The following is a 6,082-nucleotide window of genomic DNA, read 5'->3' on the forward strand; positions in this document are numbered from 1 at the left end:
AGAGATAGATGTTGTAATGAAATATGTCGAAAGGGGTCATAGGTTATCCTATGACCCCTTTCGTCCCATATAAATGATTCTAATATGTCTCTAAGGGTCCTAGGACCTCTAGAGACATATGTTGCCATGAAATTTGTCAAAAGGGCTCATAGGTTATGCTCTGACTCCTCTCGACCCATATAAATGATTATAATATGTCCCTAGGGTTCATAGGATCCCTGGAGACATATATTTTCATGAAATGTGTCGAAAGGGGTCATAGGTTATCTTGTGACCCCTTTTGACCCATATAAATGATTATAATATGTCCTTAGGGGGTTCCTAGTGGTCTTGGTACCACTAGAGACATATGTTGTAGTGAAATGTGTCAAAAATGATTATAGGTTTTCCTATGACCCGTTTCGACTCATATAAATGATTCTAATATGTCCTTAGGAGTCTTGGGACCCTTACAGATATATGTTGTCATGAGATGTGTCGAAAAAGGCCCCTTTCGACCCATATAAATGATTATAATATGTTCCTAGGTTCCTAGGACCCCTAGAGACATATGTTTTCATGAATTGTGTCGAAAGGGGTCATAGGTTATCTTATAACCCCTTTTGACCCATATAAATGATTAAAATATGTCCTTAGTAGTCTTGGGAACCCTAGAGACATGTTGTAATGAAACATGTTGAAAGGGGTCACAGGTTATCCTCTGACCCCTTTCGATCCAAATAAACGATTATAATACGTCTCTAGCAGTCCTAGGACCCCTAAAGACTTATGTTGTAATGAAATGTGTGGAAAGGGGTCATAGGTTATACAATGACCATTTTTAAATGATAGAAATAATTGTAATATGTCCCTAGGGGTCCTATGACACCTAGAGACATATGTTGTAATGAAATATGTTGAAAGGGATAATAGGTTATCCTATATTTTCAACCCATATAAACTATTATAATATGTCTGTAGGGATTTTAGGACCCCTAGAGACATATGTTGTAATAAAATGTGTCGAAAAGGGTCATAGGATATCTTAGCCTATGACGCCTTTCAACTCATATAAATGATTATAATATGTCTCTAGGTGTCCTAGCACCCATAGAGACATATGTCATCATTTAATGGGTCAAAATAGGTCATAGGTTACTCTATGACCCCTTTCAACCTATTTAAACACATTATTTATGTCCTTAGGGTTTCTAGGACCCCTAACAACATATATTGTCATATTATATATTGAAAGGGATCATGGGGTACTCTATGACCCCTTTCGATTCATTTGAACACATGATATATTTTTCTAGGGGTTATAGGACCCCTATCAACATATGCTATCATTTATTGGGTCAAAATTTTGGCCCATTTAAACACATGATGTATGTTCCTACGGCACCTAAGATCCCTAGGGACATACATGATGTGTTATAATTGGTAAAAAGGGGTCATAGGGAATGCCATGACAAATTTTGACCTATTACATAACAAAATACATTCATAGGGTTTGTAGGATCCCTAGGGACATACATGTTGTATTCCAATGGGTTGAATTGGGTTAAATGATATCCTACGATTGTGGCTGATGAAAATTCAGCTCTGAGCATATTATGGTTTTTGATGTTTAAAGTTGGTATAGGTTAGATAACCTCCAGCTGAATTCTCAGCCTTTTATTCTCTGGGGCCAGGCCCTCATTTTTTTGTGTGCTATCAACTACTTCAAAAACAAGGGATCACAAGATCATAAGATCATAGCTATACTCTTAGTAAACATAAACACAACCTCTAATATTTACTGAAACATTTACAACACCATAAGAACTAGTAAAATTAAGAACATCCTATAACTTAACACATTTTAATCCTAATTTTGATCTTGCCTTCACAAGTCTCAGTACCAAATTTAGCAGTGATCTCAACTAAGAGGCACATTTCCAATATCCAACAACTACACTTCTCACTGTTCTTGTACAATTTTCAGTTTAAAATCTAAACAACAATTGATTTTTTTATAATACAAATATTTTTCTCAACATCAACCGACATCAAATACAATGAGACATTTTTCATGAATTATAATTGGCAATCCTTTACATTTCAGAGGAAGTATGTAATATGCAACACCATGATTCGCAAGGAAAGACGGTGTGGAAATGTAAACAATTATTGCATGGTCCTTTAATTAAACTTTGAGGTTTGTTTCCATACTACGGTTACCATCTTTAGTATGTTTAAAATTTTAAGAAGGTTTCCTCTATCAATTATATGGAATGAACACATAATGATCCTTCTTCAATAAAGATTAATGATTTTATTTACTATCGTGATGACCTTGTAACATTATAACAAATCCAAATTGTAAGAAACAAATTCAAAACTCCACCTAATCGTATGTATCTATAACTAAATCTGAATCTGGGTGCCTTATTGGTTCTAGTGAATGACTCTTAACTTGGTGCACAACTATGATTTTTAGAAAGTCTAATTCTACTCCAATGCACAAGCTTAAAATTTTGGATATGAGGTGAGGTGTGGTATTTTCCAGATATTGATAAATTATATAGCGCAGTCTTATTCATGTTGAAAGGTCATCGTTGGCCATTCTAGTCAAGATGCTAACATAAGTACTCCTTGTCAAGGCATGATATGTGACTTCTTTGCATAAAATTTGTACCCAAACCCCATCAGTGATAAATTAATTGAACGTATTTCATTGAGTAAAATGAAAAAATACATAGATCACCAACTCTATTATTCTATACAATATTAAGATGTAGACACAAGTTGAGGGACTAAAGTTTTTGATGTTAAGTATAAGGAGTACTTTATGTCGAATCAAACTTAGTGTTTGAACATTGTTGCCAAGTCATGGCTCTTGCAACCAAGGAAAGGGAAATCTCAACTGGCCAAATCCATTCATAGATCATTGCTAAAAGAAGACATAGCAAACATGGTAACTCTATTAAGTAGGACAGTTGGACTTCAAGATTCACATGAGTTTGAAGGTTGGATGTTCCTATTTATTAACATGGTCTGCGAAGGGAAGTAAAACATTGATTGGGTTGAAATTATCAATAACTCACTATATAGACAACTCATGGGTCTTCAAGAAAATGACTACTTCTACATGACTTCATACCTTTTCTATGCTATTACAAGTACCAAAAGTTGGCCAGGACTTAATCGACAGGGTATCTATAATGATGTGACTCTCATTTACAATCATCTTCCTCATATTCAGTGTGACAATAGCGTGCACCATTTTACAAGAGTGAATGATGCGTTTACAATGCTGACTATAAGAGAAATTCAAGGGAATATCGGGGTCAGAATTTCACTAGAAGCAGCAATGAAAGTACAAAAATATGGAAGTGTTTTCATACAGTTCCTAAAGTTTACTTATATCAGATTAGCTGCCTATGATGGGTGTCCACTAATGCTACATAGATTTTTTGATGATAAATTGGTCTTGATTGAAATGTGCAAGCAAATAAGTCAAATCAATAAACTTTGTAGGAATTGGAGGATAGATGAAATACCTTTTCCTATCGGCATCCGATATTATAGTTGTGATACCACATCAGATGCTCGGAATATAGAAAGATCTATTGCCACAATAAATTTGCATCCTTATACGATGCGTTTCCCTTATGATAGTAAGGGCTATGCAGTGAATGAGTTAAAGTTAAATCCCAATCTTGGTCACTTCCCGTCTCTAGAGGACTTTTGGGAGGATTGTGAAAATGATTTTGAAGTCAGGAAGAGAGATTGGATGCGGCTTACAGTGAGGCAGGTAATAGACTTCAAGCTGGATATTGATGTGATAGGTGTAGATGATAATGAGGTTTCCTTGGTTGATCCTTTCTACTATGAGAAAATCGAATTGCTAGATCTCCCTCCTATTGATTGGTCAATTCCGGAGTTAAAAAGCTTAAAAGAAAGGATTGCCTTTGTTCTTAAAAGGACAAGAGATTGGGTCAATAAAGTCAAAGTAGAAAGGGCAGCTGTTGAATTCCAAAGTAGGGAGAGAAGAGGCAATCAAGGACAATCATCTTGAATGGCATTAAAGGAATGCAACAATTAGATGCAAGTGTTCCAGATCAAGATTAAGATCTAAATCATCTAGCTAAGTTTACAGTCAAAAAGAGGAGGACAAAGATGAAAAATAAATCTACTAGATCAAATCAGGAAGGAAATGAGCCTAATATGAAGGATCAAGGAACTCCCCAAGCCGTTGAACCACACATTCCCATTACATCCTCTCATGATGTAGCAATCCCTCATTTGAGTCTCTCTCCTCCTGAGATATCATTAATAAACATCACACAACTGGATAATCAATTATCTAATTCAGAAGATTTAATGATGATTGCTGAAAATATAATAGGTGATGTGAAAGTTTCAAATACTACACATTCATGGTTCCAAAACAATATTAAGAAGAAGAAGAAAGTTGTTCAAATGATTCTACCTCCATTTGATGTGATCTCTAGTTTCCTTCAGAAGCCTTCTAAGGTGAAAAAGACCAAAGTGATGTCTAGGTTAGCCATTGATAAAAGATACTTCTTCAATAAAGATTGATGATTTTATTTACTGTTGTGATGACCTTGTAACATTATAAAAAATCCAAATTGTAAGAAACAAATTCAAAACTCCACCTAATTTTATGTATCTATAACTAAATTTGAATCTGGGTGCCTTATTGGTTCTAGTGAACGACTCTTAAATTGGTGCACATTGTGATTTTTGGAAAGTCTAATTCTACTCCAACGCACAAGCTTAAAATTTTGGATATGAGGTGAGGTGTGGTATTTTCCAGTTATTGATAAATTATATAGTGCAGTCTTAACCATGTTGAAAGGTCATTGTTGGCCACTCTAGTCAAGATGCTAACACAACTACTCCTTATCAAGGCACGATATGTGGCTTCTTTGCCCAAAATTTGCACCCAAACCCAATCAGTGATAAATTAATTGAACGTCTTTCATTGAGTAAAATGAAAAAATACATAGATCACCAACTCTATTATTCTATAAAATATTAAGATGTAGATACAAGTTGAGGGACTAAAGTTTTTGATGTTAAGTATATACTTAACATTTGCATCATTTTAATGGCATACTAAGGGAGAGGGATTAACAACTCATAGTTTACTTTTCTTTACTTTTCTGCACATCAACACATCAACATAGGGTAAAAGCACAAACCCGTGTCACCCTTTTGTAAAGGAAAAGGCTAACAAAAGTATGACTGTTCACCTTTAATGACATAAGCATGGTATTGTTATTGAGAATTTGAAAATGAAGAAAACTAATGAAATGCGTAGAAATGGATGAAGTTTAGGATTATAATTTTTTATAATTATTTGGAATAAGAATTGATGTTTTAGGTGTTGAAAAATGATGAAAATTAGGGGTCTAGTTCCCACCAAAAAACTATATGGAAATAAACTCATTTCTCTTTGATCTCAGACTATGTTATAGATAACATACATAGCTAGAACAATAAAAAATAAAATTGTCTTTAGACCTATATTTTCTCTTTTATAATGATTCAAATTTCAACTCACCTGAAATCGATAGCCTCCATCTCCCACCACATTTTTCAAAACAAATCTATTCTAACCAGAAGAAAAATATAGATTCTAGAAGAGGAATTTCTCTCCTCTAGAACATCATATGATTTTCAATTTTTTAATATGATTTAATATTTTTTCTTTCTCAAAATTGATATATTCTTGAGTGTTAAAATACGTGCTTGTAGAAATTTTAATTACAATATGCAATATCTAATTAAAATAAGTTAAAAACTCTATATGAGAATATCCTTGACTTTGAGCTCTATAAAATGGTGTTCTATAGGTTATTAAAAAAAATCATAAAAAATAGTAAGAGTTATTGAAACGTTATTTTTCTGAAATACTTTTATTTCTTTAGTAATTGGATACAAACTAGTATAAAACATGCATTTCCAATTGGAAAAGTGTGAGACCATATATAGCTTAGCTATAATGAATTTATCTAGATCATATGTTTGAGAAAAATTGATTTTTAGAGAGAAATACTCAAATTCAATCATTCTGATATCTCAGCCTGAA

Source organism: Cupressus sempervirens, chromosome 3 (assembly GCF_028749045.1).
Source record: "Cupressus sempervirens isolate cs-2001-9-10 chromosome 3, ASM2874904v1, whole genome shotgun sequence".
NCBI lineage: Eukaryota > Viridiplantae > Streptophyta > Pinopsida > Cupressales > Cupressaceae > Cupressus > Cupressus sempervirens.